Genomic DNA, 15,867 nt, shown 5'->3' with positions numbered 1-15,867 from the left:
GAAGAAGAAGAAGAAGAAGAAGAAGAAGAAGAAGAAGAAGAGGAAGAAGACTGCAACTTGCAAGCTTCAGTACAGCAGGAAGCAGGAGCTGGCTGCAAACAGGGCCAACCCAATACATTTTTACTCCTGTAGTGAACCATATGTATGCACCAACTACTGGTGCTGAAGAAACTGAAATTGACCAATTCTATGAAGACTTACAAGACCTTATAGAAGTGACACCAAAGAAGGATGTTCTGCTCATTATAGGTGATTGGAATGCTAAAGTAGGGAATCAAGAGATAAAAGGAACAACTGGCAAGTTTGGCCTTGGAGATCAAAACGAAGCAGGGCAAAGGCTAATAGAGTTCTGCCAAGAGAACAAGCTGGTCATCACAAACACGCTTTTCCAACAACACAAGAGACGACTCTACACATGGACATCCCCAGATGGGCAACATCGAAATCAGATTGATTATATTCTCTGCAGCCAAAGATGGAGAAGCTCTATACAGTCAGCAAAAACAAGACCTGGAGCTGACTGTGGCTCAGATCATCAGCTTCTTATAGCAAAATTCAAGCTTAAACTGAAGAAAGTAGGAAAAGCCACTGGACAGGTAAGATACAATCTAAACCAAATCCCTTATGAATACACAGTGGAAGTGAGGAACAGGTTTAAGGATTTAGATTTGCTGGACAGAGTGCCTGAAGAACTATGGGTGGAGGCTCGCAACATTATACAGGAGGCAGCAACTAAAACCATCCCAATGAAAAAGAAATGCAAGAAAGCAAAGTGGCTGTCCAACGAGGCCTTACAAATAGCGGGGGAGAGAAGGCAAGCAAAATGCGAGGGAGATAATGAAAGATACAAGAAATTGAATGCAGATTTCCAAAGAATAGCAAGGAGAGACAAGAAGGCCTTCTTAAACGAGCAATGCAAAGAAATAGAGGAAAACAACAGAATGGGAAGAACCAGAGATCTGTTCAAGAAAATCGGAAATATGAAAGGAACATTTCGTACAAAGATTACCATAATAAAGGACAAAAGTGGTAAAGACCTAACTGAAGCAGAAGACATCAAGAAGAGGTGGCAAGAATACACAGAGGAATTATACCAGAAAGATATGGATGTCTCGTACACCCCAGGTAGTGTGGTTGCTGACCTTGAGCCAGACATCCTGGAGAGTGAAGTCAAATGGGCCTTAGAAAGCACTGCAAATAACAAGGCCAGTGGAAGTGATGGTATTCCAGCTGAACTGTTTAAAATTTTAAAAGATGATGCTGTTAAGGTGCTACACTCAATATGCCAGCAAGTTTGGAAAACTCAGCAGTGGCCAGAGGATTGGAGAAGATCAGTCTACATCCCAATCCCAAAGAAAGGCAGTGCCAAAGAATGCTCCAACTACCGCACAATTGCACTCATTTCACACGCTAGCAAGGTTATGCTTAAAATTCTACAAGGAAGGCTCAAGCAGTATGTGGACCGAGAACTCCCAGAAGTGCAATCTGGATTTAGAAGAGGCAGAGGAACCAGAGACCAAATTGCAAACATGCGCTGGATTATGGAGAAAGCTAGAGAGTTCCAGAAAGACATCTACTTCTGCTTCATTGACTATGCAAAAGCCTTTGACTGTGTTGACCACAGCAAACTATGGCAAGTTCTTAAAGAAATGGGAGTGCCTGATCACCTCATCTGTCTCCTGAGAAATCTCTATGTGGGACAAGAAGCTACAGTTAGAACTGGATATGGAACAACTGATTGGTTCCAAATTGGGAAAGGAGTACGGCAAGGCTGTATATTGTCTCCCTGCTTATTTAACTTATATGCAGAACTCATCATGCGAAAGGCTGGGCTGGATGAATCCCAAGCCGGAATTAAGATTGCTGGAAGAAATATCAACAACCTCAGATATGCAGATGACACAACCTTGATGGCAGAAAGTGAAGAGGAATTAAAGAACCTTTTAATGAGGGTGAAAGAGGAGAGCGCAAAATATGGTCTGAAGCTCAACATCAAAAAAACGAAGATCATGGCCACTGGGCCCATCACCTCCTTGCAAATAGAAGGGGAAGAAATGGAGGCAGTGAGAGATTTTACTTTCTTGGGCTCCATGATCAGTGCAGATGGTGACAGCAGTCACGAAATTAAAAGACGCCTGCTCCTTGGGAGAAAGGCGATGGCAAACCTAGACAACATCTTAAAAAGCAGAGACATCACCTTGCCAACAAAGGTCCGTATAGTAAAAGCCATGGTTTTCCCAGTAGTGATGTATGGAAGTGAGAGCTGGACCATAAAGAAGGCTGATCGCCGAAGAATTGATGCTTTTGAATTATGGTGCTGGAGGAGACTCTTGAGAGTCCCATGGACTGCAAGAAGATCAAACCTCTCCATTCTGAAGGAAATCAGCCCTGAGCGCTCACTGGAAGGACAGATCGTGAAGCTGAGGCTCCAATACTTTGGCCACCTCATGAGAAGAGAAGACTCCCTGGAAAAGACCCTGATGTTGGGAAAGATGGAGGGCACAAGGAGAAGGGGACGACAGAGAATGAGATGGTTGGATGGTGTTCTTGAAGCTACCAGCATGAGTTTGATCTAACTGCTGGAGGCAGTGGAGGACAGAAGTGCCTGGCGTGCTCTGGTCCATGGGGTCACGAAGAGTCGGACACGACTAAACAACTAAACAACAACAACAAAAGTGAACCATAAAATGTTGACTCCCTCCACCAGGGAAGAAGGGGTGAGTGAAGAGCTACACTAAGAACAAAGGGGGACCAAAGATCTACAATGAGATCAAGGGTGGGAGGAGAAGAAGAGCAGCGCCCCCAGATGCTGCTGCACATGTGGCATTGGGGGGCAGCTGCCAAGGAGGCGACAGATCCGGCCTCCAAGGAGTGTGCCACAGCTGCTGTTTTACCGCAGCAGCAGCAGGCAATGCATTCCCTGGAGGCCAGGTCTACTGCCACTGTGGATCCTGCTGCATGAGGCAGTCACCTCACCTTACCTCATGGGTGGACTCTCCCTGCCTACAAATTACTCTGAAGTGGGGCGGGGTGTCTTCCTTCCACTGTTTCCCTCTCCCAATTAACCTCTGTCACCAGGGCTCAGCCCCATGATATTACCAGGGGCAGCCCCTAGATCTCAGATTTGGTGTTCATGCAGCTGAGCAGGAAGGCCCTAATATAAGTCAAGGATCCATCCCAGAACCCCTGAGTTTACTAGCAAGGCTTGAACCTGTGACACATGAAGTAATGATCTTCTCCTGACCTGGAACAGAGTTATTGGTTATTTATTACATTTTCATGCCACACTTCCTGCGTTTGATGGAGACTGTATTGAGTGGAGGATAGCTCCATTATGGGGTTCTGAGAAGCAAGGCCCCACTTTTATAGGGATTTCGGGGGACTTTATTACAGAGAAATGCAAAACTAATGCTGGAGACATGCTGAAATGCTGGGGTTTCCTTTGAAAGGAGGAAGCCCCCGTTTAACGTGCGTTAGCCATCAAATGGGTGTCATATAACAGTGTTATTTTTCAGGAAATGGTTTTTAATGCGTTTAAAATCAATCTCAGTTCAATCAAGGGGGTGCTTTGACATTTATATTAATTATCATAGGCAAATAAGCAATGATCTGTTTCTCCCTCTACCACCACCCTGGAGAAATAGCAGCACCCAAGATTTTCAGGTATGGAAAACTTCCAACTAACTACTTTAGGAGCCATCTTGATTCCTTATTGGGGCCTGGTGATGGAAAGTGGCTTGGCAGTTCATGTCGCTATGGCAACCCAAGTTTCAGGTTGATGGGAACTAAAGTTGTCATGGCAACAAGGAGGCGAGGGTTTTCTTTCCACTGCTGCTAGTAATTAAAAATAGCATCCTGACTGGCCACTTCTCTAGCCTGCCATTCATATGGCGACCAGCCTGCCGTTTGAGGATCTTAATTCATTTAATGGCAATCTAGATAACTCAGCCTAGCATCATCTTCCCCCACAGCACTGTTCAAAATTATTGGGCAGGGGAAAGGGTCTCATATTTTGCTACTCATTTTATGCCAGAGATAGGGATAATATTACCAGGTAACATTTAATTCTGCACAGGTATCCAAACATTAGGTGAGGGGGACTGGATGGTTTGGATGCTTTGTCTTTTTAGTTTATTCCTTGGAGAATGGACATAGCTCAATGATAAACCATCTGCTTTTCATGTTTTGCATCTCCAAAAAAAGACTGAAGTAGACTCTTACCCGAAACCCTGGAGAAACTGCTGCCAATCAGTGTAGAGCAGTGGTTTCTAAGCTTCCCCAACCCCCCAGACCACTTGAAAATTGCTTAGGGTCTTGACGGACCACTTAAATGATTTTTCTGCCTGTAGTAGCAATTGCTCTGCTAGATGCTGTATGGCTTTAATTGTATTTTTATTGCTTCTTTTATTACTTATATTGTATTTTATTGTATTGCAAATTGAATTTCATAGAATGCATTATGAAACAAAATATAAAGTAATAAAATACACTATAAGAAAGAAAAGAAGCATTAAATTCAATTAAAAAGCAATATGAATATTTAATGTGCTGCACCCGCTATTCATAGCCGCTGCTCCTGCTGATCTTCGAAGAAACATTCCACCTGAATGAAGCTGGTGTAGCAAATATTAAACTAAAAGGCCCGTAATGTACATTGTATTCACGTTACACCGTGGGGAGGGAATCTTGTGTGTGTGTATTTGTTCCATATAAGATAAAATCCCACAAAACAACACATAATTTTTCAGGGTCATCCAAGCCTTTGGCAACATGGTAATTTATGAGTTACTTCTTCAACTCAGGCTAAACTCCACATATTTTAAAAACAAAACCAGAAGTAGCAAATCCTGCAAGGTTTTCCACTCTGGGGCAAGTAAGCCACCTATATCCACGTCAGGACTTCCTTTCAACATCCCATAGATTTCGTAATCAAAGCTGCAGTGAAGTTGGAATGGGAAGCTTGAGTATTTTTGTCATTTATTGGCAAAACATTGTCTAGAATTTGAATACCTATGGGCTTTCTGAATAACGTTAATCCATTTGGACCTTCAAACAGGTTTCTAAATACAGTGGTACCTCGGGTTACATATGCTTCAGGTTACACACTCCGCTAACCCAGAAATAGTACCTTGGGTTAAGACCTTTGCTTCAGGATGAGAAGAGAAATCGTGCAGTGGCGGCGCAGCGGCAGCAGGAGGCCACATTAGCTAAAGTGGTGCTTCAGGTTAAGAACAGTTTCAGGTTAAGAACGGACCTCCAGAACGAATTAAGTTCCTAACCCGAGGTATCACTATAGAGAGCTTCCATCTGAAACAAAAAATATCAAGTCCATATTTGTGTTTGGCGTTTTGTCCCACGGATACTGAGTATTTATAGAGTGGAAAGCCTTATAAGTTCTTTATATATAAAATAAGTGGGGAAGCATTGGGCTGGGTACTAAATATGGCCATCTAGGCTTAACTCTATGCCGCTTAAAATTCTTCCCAAGCCACACCACCTCATAGGATAATGCCTTTTGGATTTTGCCCATCTAGGTAGAGAAAAGGTGCAGAAAGCCTATAAAAGGCAAAATTTGCCTTCGTTGTTCTGCTCGCTTCTTCCTCTGGTCCCACCCACTACTGATATGGCCCCTAGAAGGCTTCCCAGGAGGGAATGTGGCCCTCAGAATGAAAAAGTTCCCCAACTCTCACATACCCTCCAACATTTCTCCAATAAAAATAGGGATGTCCCATTCAATAATGATAATTTTACAATTTATACCCCCACACATCTTACTGGGTTTCCACAGCCAGTCTGGACAGCTTCCAACACATATAAAAACATAATAAAACATTAAACATAAAAAACAACTTCCCTATACAGGATTGACTTCAGATGGCTCAAGGGTTGGAAAACTCCATACCATCCAACATTTCTCCAATGAAAATAGGGACATCCTAAGGAAAAGTAGGACATTCCAGAAACCGAGACAGCTTCTCTAAATCAGGGATGTCCCTGGAAAATAAGGACACTTGGAGGGTCTGCTCTGATACATATAATAATATAAACAAATAGTAGTAGCCAAAGATATGCCAATGTATCAAGCCAGGTGAAACAAAACTAAAAAGTGATGAGGCAGCTGGAGACTGACTTTCCCAGTGCTTCCATAGAGTAACACCACATAAGAGATGGAACTAAAATAGGGCTGCCAACTTTGAACTGAAGCTGTTCTGTTAACAGCAATTCCTTCTGGCTCAGCAAGCAAGTAGCCTTTACTTGTTGACTTCTGCATAGCAAACCTCAGGAAAATGGGCAGTTTTAAAGTGTTTTTTTATTTTACTTTGTTCTGACCTGTTGGAAACTCTAAACTTGAACCCTGACTTACTTAGCATTTCAGTGCATCGAAACTCCTCTAAATACCTTGCACCAAACACTCCTTTTCTGGAGGAAACGAACGAACAAATGATCTCTTTCCAATATATTCAACCAAGTACAAGTTATAAATGATAAAAAAATGTCTGGGTGTATGTGTGCAGTTTTGCATGATTTGAATAACTTGGCAGCATTTGGAAAGCAACATTCTAATACCTTCATTGGAGAGATCTATGTCCTTTCCCAAATATGACTCTGGGGTCAGCAGCGAATGCTGTTCATTGATCCTTACCTGCATGGATTGTGAGCTGTGAACATGTTCTACTTAAGCTGAGCATAAACAGATGGCCACAGGAGAGGGGTGACACCAACATAAATTGACTGAGCTAGCAGCACAAGTGCCCGTTTTGCTTTAAGTTCCTATCAGGGGACTGTTACCAGATTTTCTAGTTCAAACCCTGGGAGGATTACAAAAAAGGGTTTCCCTGGGCAGCCTCATGATGACGCTTGGGCTTGGATGCAGCTGTGCAAGGATAGGAAGAAGGCATTTCAGCAAACAACTTGCGGTCGCTCAGCCAGGTCAAAAATACAGCCGAGGAGGGTTGTGTGTGTGCTTCCTTGGCTGCTCAGCTTAGCCTGTAAAGTATCACCATTTACAGCCAGGTCAGAGGTCATGGCCTGCTAGGCCACAGGGCAGGGCCAGCACCTCTCACCCTTTGTCAGTGATTCTGAGCCTGCATTCCTATAAACTTCCCCAGGCTGCTGGTTAATGTCCTTATATCCCAGCACTAGAGATTGCCACTAATCGGTTTCTTGGAGGGGAAAGGGGTTAAGCTTTGAAGAGGCAGATCATCAACTTTTCTCTCTTTCCAGTATGCCTGCTGATACCTGGAAACGCTGCTGAAGAAGGGAGCATAAAGCTCCTAGGATTTCCCCCCACCCCTTGATCCAGAAATCCCTGATCCTTTTCACAGGACTAAAATAAAGCCAGGAACACAAAGCACTGGTTCATACATCCCTTTACATCACTTGGTTTCTCCTTACTGGGTTACTCAGCAAACAGATGCTGACCAGTAACCGAAAGTGTGAACTGGCTCCACGCTGAAATACACTGTGTGCTTAAGATGACATGGAAGCTTTTTGATCTGCTATTTGATCTGTAAAGACTCACACTCACATGTGGAAGCTGCAGTGATCACATGATGAAAAATGCATGGGTGAATCAGCCCCAGATCCAGTATAGTGTGTGGCACAGGGATGGGGGACATGTGGCTCTCCGGGTGAACAACTCCCATTGTCCCTAGTTAGTATGGCAAATATGCAGGGATCATGGGAGTCGTAGTCCACCAACACCTGGAAGGTCACTGATTTCCAACCTTTGGTGTAATGGCTGGCATGTTGGACTACATTTGGGAGACCCTGGTTCAAACCTCTGTTTTGTCATGATGGCATTGAAGCTCTGGGTCAGTTGTTGTTATGATGATAAAAATTAAATGGGTGAAGCTCCGACCTCTGTGGAGCGAAGGTAGAATAAAAGTGCAATGTGAAATAATAATAGATCAGGGATTAGGTGGTCTATATTTATGTTCATTCCAGGCACTTGTTGAATGGCATGCTAAAAGCAAAGTATGACACTGTCTTTTGTGGACTGAGGCCCTGTGCCGTGGCATAACAGGTAGAAACCAGCAGGTGAAATTTTCCATTGCTGCATCATCATGCCAGGGGAAAAACTTCTCTTGCCAACACCTGTCTGTTATGCAGCAATTAGGGGCATTATTACAAGTGGAACATAAGGATTGCTACTGATAAGTTGGAATAGAGTGTTTCTGTTTCAGATGTAATTCTCAAATCAGTGCCCAACACTCCCTCTGCGAAATAATTATCCATCTTTTTTGCTCAGTGGTAGAGCACACATTCCCCAGGTTCAATCCTTCCCATCACCAGTTAAAAGGATATCAGAATTTAAGGGTGGGAGAAAAATGTGATTCGGTTTACATTTTTCCATGAACCTTCATACTTCCTGAAACAATATGAGCCTTGCTTTTGAGATGTGCCCATATCCAAATCTTGTAGTTCTCCCAGCAAATAGTATGCACAAAAATGGGTATATTCGGGGAATGCAAACATGAAAACCTTATATTGGGGGGAAATAACATACAATAATGCATTATGTTGGAGAAAATTGCATGCAAGTAATGTGCATATTAATTAATAAGGGATGCAGGTGGTACTGTGGATTAAACCACAGAGCCTAGGACTTGCTGATCAGAAGGTCGTGGTTCAAATCCCCGCGACGGGGTGAGCTCCTGTTGCTCGGTCCCTGCTCCTGCCAACCTAGCAGTTTGAAAGCACGTCAAAGTGCAAGTAGATAAATAGGTACCGCTCCGGCGGGAAGGTAAATGGCTGCTCTGGTTTGCCAGAAACGGCTTAGTCATGCTGGCCACATGACCCAGAAGCTGTACGCCGGCTCCTCGGCCAGTAAAGCAAGATGAGCACTGCAACGCCAGAGTCGGCCATGACTGGACCTAATGGTCAGGGGTCCCTTTACCTTTACCTCTTAATGTGCATATTATTAAAAAAAAAACAATTGCACTAAAATGCTGACAAGTTTTCACGAGGACTTCAAAAATTGTAACTGCAGACTGATACGAAAATGTGGTGAACTGAATTTAGGATTGGCAAAATTAGAAGCTGAGAGAAAACCAGAATTGACAGATTCACCCATCCCTATCTCACAAAAGAAGTGCAGGGAAAGATACCCACGTGCGATCCTGGAGGATCCCTATCAGTCAGAGCAGAGGAAAGTGGGATACATGGATCAGTGTCTTGACCCAATATAAGGCAGATTTATATAATATAGGAGGATTGCATTTTCCGTAGGGGTTACATTCCAGAGGATTAGCATGGAAAAGCAAAATCGTGTAAAGCCAGAACAATTCCTTGGAACCATCACCCTGTGTGTGCCATCTTACCTTCTGGAGCCAGCACAAGATCTCACAGGACCGTTCAAGATCTCATGTGATCTCACTAAGGCACCCAGAGCCTGCGTGCAACCTTCCCAGAGCCCAGTAAGCAAAGTGGAGGGCTTAGAAATGTTTTCCGTGGTGGGAACACCCGCTGTGGAAAGAACTTTTTAAGCTCTCTAACCTGCATATAGGGTGAACTAAAGGTGAGTTAAGTTAATTTGGGGGTAAAACTTGGAATAATGTCTGCTTCCCTCTCCCCCAACCCCCAGCAGGAGTCCCAGACTCTGGTTTACCTTTATAAACAAAAATGGAAGCTAAATCTGACATCAGTAAAGAAAGTTAGAAAGCAAAATATGGAGGCAGTTTTCTAGGACTTATTAGGCACATACGGATAGGCTGCTATTGCTGAGGACATGTGAGACATTCTTGTAACTTCCTTGCTAAAGAAATTCATTGTCTTCAAATATGAGTAACTTGCAGGAAGATATAGCCACTGCTATTGGTGGTCACTTTGGTGTAGTTATTTTCACCAGTTTGCCATGGTTTGGGAAGGGAAGGCAGGGTGGGGTAGGTTCTTGCCTACTTCACACTGTTTTTGTGTGGACAGTGGTTTGTTAAACAGTTAAAATTAATTGGTTCAATTAATTTGGCCATCTCATGCTAAGGTTGAGAAGGGAAAACAGGAAAATGGCTTGGTGATTCCCCTTAGGCAACTTTGGAGGTGGTGGGTAGCTTCTAAGGCCCATAACTCAGGGCTAAAGGGTGCAGTGGTGTCCAAACGTTTTTCAAAAAGGGCTAGATTTGATGAAGTGAAGGGCTGTGGGGGCCCACCTGCTTTTTTCCGGGGGCGGGCGGGACCTAGTCTACTTCTTCAGATGCATGAAATGTTTCCCTGAGTTATAGATATGTACCAGGTTTTAGTCTGTGAAATATCATGCCTCTGAGAGGCTGCAGCCCACAGAAGCTTATGTCATAATGAACATGTTAATCTTTAAGATGCCACGAGACTCTTGGTTGTTTTTGCTGGAAAAGACTAACATGACCACCCCTCTGGAAACAGTTAATTAAATTGTAATTAGTGGATGCTGCTCCATTAAGACAGCTGGGACACTACCAGGGTATAAATAACATGTTGTTGTTGTTGTTGTTACCACCAACTTCGGACTGTCCTCAGCCAGTCTCCACTTGTCTGGCTTCTTGCTGATAGCCAATTGGGTAGGGGCTCTGCCTGTCATTGGGTCTGGCTTCATCTCCTGTTGGTCTCCACACTTTCTGCCCTTCCAGTCCCAATGGGACCATCTACTGCTGTCCATCATGTTGATATTTAATTGATACTTGACACCGAGCTGTGGAATTCCATCCCCACAGAAGTGTGTCTTGCACTGTCATGGTGTAGCTTTCCCTGTGTTCTGAAGATACACTTCTTTACCTTGGCCTTTTATATATATATATATATATATATATTTATTAAAGTTTTCACAGTATTACATAATGAAAAAGAAAATAGAAAAAATAGGGAATAAAAAACAATTAAAAATAATTCCATCTTTACATCACTTATCTTTCATTTACTTGTTTCCCGGACCTCCTCATACCTCCCTTTTTTGTATTCCAGTTCAATTTATTAGTTCAGCAATTCCTTTCCCTCCTTATTATCCTGATCTTTAATCTTAATATATTATAACATTAGATTTTTACCTATTAAAAACCCAATTTTTCCATATTCTTTTAAACCATTACAGCTAGAAACCACTTAACTTCAATCCAACATCATTCTAACATTCCTTAATTTTGCAATATTTCTGTAAATAGTCTTTAAATTTCCTCCAATCTTCTTCCACCGACTCTTCTCCCTGGTCTCGGATTCTGCCAGTCATTTCCGCGAATTCTCTTTACCTTGGCCTTTGACACCTGAGTTATATAATTCTTAGGATCCATCCAATTTCATCTGGCTGCACAGTCATTTGTTTTAATTGATTTTAATATTGAATTTTTTATGTTTCTACAGCCTGCCCTTGGACCTTATGGCAAAGGAGTTGTAATAACGGATAATAACTATAGTATTCAGCTAAGCTTTACTCAAGAGTAGACCCGCTGAAATGAATGGGCCTAACTTAGGTTCTACTCTGAGTCTATTCAGAGTAGAACCTAAGTTAGGGTCCACTCTGAGTAAAATGTGGGTGGATACCACCAAAAGTCTCTGGGTATATAGAGACAGAGCCGGCCCACACATGAGGTGGGGTGAGGCAGCCACCTTATGCGGCACCCCCCCCCCCAAGAGGCATCACCTCTGTTCCACTGCCTAGCTTTGCTGCTGGTCTCCCTGGCCTTCAGGGGCAGGAGGAGACTAAGGGCAAAGCTATGTGGAACACCTCCCCTCATGCTAAGCCAGTGAGAAGGGAGGCCTTCGGCCACCCAGCTTTGTTACTGGAGTGGTGGTGAAAGGCGGTGGTGATGTCCCTCAACCCACTCTGAAGGGGGATGTCCCCCATCCCACCTCTTGAAAGGAGGAGCTGATACAAAGCCCCTCTGCTGGGTGAGAACTGGAGTTCTGGAAGCCCCCTGACTAGAGCCGCAACGTTTCCTTAAGTGCCTCTTGAGTCTTGTAGCAAATGTGCTGAGAGAGCCTTTCTGCTGGTTTCCCTTACTATTAGTGGGTGAATGTTGCTGTCTTGTCCTGTTTATGAATTTTCCTGGGGCTGCTGGCAACTGAACCCTGGAACTAGAAGTACCAATTGTCTGACCCAACATGTCAAGTCTGATAATAATGATTTTTACAGAAATAAAGGAGCTTGTGTGCTGAGCACATTTTCTGAAGACCTTAATGGGGCTGTGATGGTATCCGTCCCTCTGGGGATAAGGGGTATTTGCCAGCATGAGCTGCAAATAAGGGTATTTTGGTTCTCTCCGTTTACCATTTCCCCTATCTTAAATTCAGTTGTCTGATGCAAGTTAATTAATGCATTATCTTTAAAAAGCCTTGTTAGTATTGTTATAGATTTAAGGTAAACCCTAGAAATCAATAAATTCTAGGATTGTGATTATTTGGGGTGGGAAGGGAGAAATACAAGCTGCAGAGGAATTCCTGGGCTGGCTTATGCAAACCAACTTGGCTGAGCTATGGCTATCAGTAGAACAATTGAGGGCCATCAACATGACAAGGTCTGGGATCCATCTTTGGCAGAGGCAGACTGGAGGCTGGCTGCCTTGCTGCCTCTTGAAATGCCTATGCTGTAAGATCTGGACTCCCTCCATGCAGACTGAAGGTGTAAATAGGTCAGTGTTTCCCAACCGGTGTTCCGCGGCACACTAGTGTGCCGTGAGACACCGGCTGGTGTGCCGTGGGAGGGAGGCGGGCGAGAGGCGGCGGCGAGAGGCGGCGGCGGCGAGGATCCGCGTCGAGCCGGGGCGGCTCCGCGGTGGTGGTGCCGAGCGGCGGGGCAGCGCGCGCAAAAGGGAGGAGCGCGAGACAGCGGAGGAGGAGGAGGCCGGCATGTCCGGGCAGCAGCAGCAACAGCAGCAGCAGCAACTCCCGGCGACGGCTCCTCCTCCGCCCGCTATCGCAGCCGCCGCCGCCTCAGCTGCCGCCGCCGCCTCAGCTGCCCTCGCTCTGCTGCCTCCTCCCACCCCGGCAAGGGGGAGGGAAAAAACGTTCACTTTTGTGCGTCCCTCCCGGCGTGACGCTGCGCGCTGACGTCACGGGGCGGGGCTTTAATGGTGGTGTGCCGCGAGATTTTTTTCCGGTAAGCAGGTGTGCCGTTGCCCAAAAACGTTTGGGAAACACTGAAATAGGTGACTAAACCCTATTTCTTAAAGCACGACAGTCTCCGCCATGACTTCCATTCTCCAAAGGGACACAGACCCAGTGTACGTACCTAGGAGTCCATGGGCTTTTGCCACCACTCAGCAGACACCCAGGTTTTGTAACACTATTTTCAGTATTTTAGTACAAATTTCTCCTAATGGACACATTTCTGTGTGTGGGTTTTGACCAATGAAAAGATTTTTGTAAACAATTTTTCCACATTATGATGCATTCTTATACGCTGCTTTCAGATACATATGCATCTTTGTGCACAGTTTCCCTGCATATATGAATTTTTCTATGCCTTCTTTGGTAGGAGAACTGCACCGCAAAATTAAGAGAAGGGCAAATTTCTAACAAATGGATGCATTGGTTTGGCAATCAGGTAGGTTCTCCTTTAAGTGCAAGCCAAAGTAAATTTCTGCTCCATCCCTACTTGCAAGGTGTGGAGATTGTGCCCCTGCCAAGCACCTGCTTCGGAGGGCAGTTCCCTCAGCCCCATCGTCCCTTCCACCCCCAAACAAAACATTCTTTTGCAAACAGGAAATAGAATTTCCTTGGAAAAGGCACGTTCATTTGAGCTGCCAAGCTCATCTGCGCTGCTGTCCTCCGTTCGGAGTTTCCTCGAAGGACTGTGGCAGGATGCTTTCCAGGTTGGCCCGGGAGCGTGCGCAAGGGAGACATCCTCCCTTTGTTGGCTATTGTTAGCCTTCCGTCACCTGCAGAAGCCATCGGTGGCGTGACTCAGGCCCTTGCTATGTCTCTAGGAAACAGGATGCATGGCAGTGAGGTGGCCTGGGGTGGGGGCCAAGGAACGCAGGAATGCGGATACTGGGCGGGGGTTCTGGTGGAAGGAAGAGTTCCCCAGAATGTTGGAAAATTAGATGATTGTGGATTATGACGGGGGGGGGGGAGAAAGGTGTTTCAGGAGAATCTGGAGTGAGCAGCTGCCAGGGACTGTAGCAATGGCTTGGCATTCCGGAGAACCAGATGGTCTCCTCTCAGGCTTCCTTACCATGTAACAGAGAACCACAAACACAGGGGCCAAATCAGGCCTCTCAGACTGGTCAATGGGGGCCCTTTCCAGGCCTCTCCCTATGCCTGTCCACACCCATCCACATTGAAACATGTCCTTAGAATTGTGATGATGCCTGGATGGAGGATGAAGTGAGCTGTTCATACACAATCCTCTGGCTTTTGTATGGTTGAAATGTAGCCTACTGGTAGAAAGTTGTCTGTTGACCTGCTCACTTTCCTCTCTCCCACTACCCTGAAGGGAGAAGGGAAATTTGTTTCACATGTTATCTCTCTGAAAGAGAAATAGCAATATATTTCACCTTAACACTCCCATACTAAGCATATTTTATCTGAAGTGAGTCCTGGTGATTTTTATGGAGTTAACTTGTCATGTAAACATGCCTAAGATTGCAGCCTTGTTTTAATATGAGAACATTATTGGATTCCATTTATGAATGGCTTCCCATAGAATGAGAGAGCCTTGTTGGATCAGACCAATGGCCCTTGTAGTCTAGCATTGTTTTCTCACAGTGGTCAGATGCCTGTGGGAGACCCACAAGGAGCACAACCCTCTCTCCCTTCTTAATGTACCCAACCAAATCTGTTCCATTACGGTAGCTACTTTCCCACCTTTTTGGGCCTTCATGTTGCCTTCGGTCATGTCTGAAGCCTCCTCTGAAGCTTCAGACAAAGCTCTGTCTATTTCTTCCTGGAGCTCTAACCTTGCAAGATTTGCTTTTTGGTCCCCATATTCCTTGGATCATCACCTTGCTGAGGCTGTGTACTGATTCTGGTTTAGATGTCAGTAGGATCCATTCCACTTAGATTTTGTCCTGGAGCAGGGCTGACAACTTGAATAAGGAGGGCAGGTAAGCTCTGCCCCACTTAATCAATCACAAGATGTGGCATGAACACACAATTTGAATGGCAATGCCCATCGACTGGGGGGGGCAGCCCCCTCAAATATTTTATGGAGGAGGCCAAGGGGAGGTGACCAAAGCCTACCATACAGGTTTGTCTCCATTGCTGAGTTCATCATATACTTTTACCAGATCACCCTCCCATGTGTGATAGAGATAATAGAATCACAGAATTGTAGAGTTGATTCTCTTGTCATGACTCCAACACCACTATGTGTCCATACATTGACATAGCATTTGAATAGGGGCATATGCATTTAAAACCTACCATCCATAGGCTCCGATTGCATGGCTGAGTCCTGGCTTTTGCCAGGGCTATTCCTTGCACCATTCAGGCTTACGTGCCTTGAATTTTATGTACATATGCACTACCCAAATGTTATGCACACATGCAAACATCTGGCAGTGTTGGAAGTGGGACTGTCAGGTGGGTGAGGGCAGAAGGGAGAGAAATCAAAGTGGTATATTGTCTGACCATATAAAATTATGCATCTAGGTTAGCTCTATAGTATAGATATATCTATGGGTTGATTGATAGTGTGGAAGGCAGGGATGGTATTACTTGCTAGAGATGTGGTTTTCATCCAATCTGTTTCTTTTTATGTAAACTCAACATTTATTTTGCACGTACTGGGTAATTCCAGACTGTCACTATTTTTGAATGCAATTTAATCTCATACCGGCAGATTTAGGTTGCACAATTAAAGTGGATTTGTACAGCAAGTGTGCTCTTGTGCAACAGACCCCCTTCCCCCACCCCCCAAAGGCAGACTTTTCATGACAAGGAAAGTGATAGAGAAATGTCCTA

General features: G+C 44.6%; 1 long non-coding RNA gene across 3 annotated transcripts in view; it reads left to right on the top strand.

Annotated features, from left to right (window-relative positions):
* Positions 1-13,508, top strand: part of LOC308578889 — a 39,026-nt gene extending 25,518 nt beyond the window's left edge. For 2 of the 3 annotated variants that reach the window (XR_014004176.1, XR_014004177.1), the window contains one exon: positions 13,439-13,508. This is a non-coding gene — a long non-coding RNA (uncharacterized lncRNA). The remainder of the gene's footprint in view (positions 1-13,438) is intronic. The other variant, XR_014004178.1, reaches the window with a different exon arrangement.
* The last annotated feature ends 2,359 nt before the right edge of the window (positions 13,509-15,867 follow it).

Source organism: Podarcis bocagei (genome assembly GCF_964188305.1).
Source record: "Podarcis bocagei genome assembly, chromosome: Z".
In the NCBI taxonomy this organism is placed as follows: Eukaryota; Metazoa; Chordata; class Lepidosauria; order Squamata; family Lacertidae; genus Podarcis; species Podarcis bocagei.
This window is presented reverse-complemented; position numbering and strand designations above follow the sequence as displayed.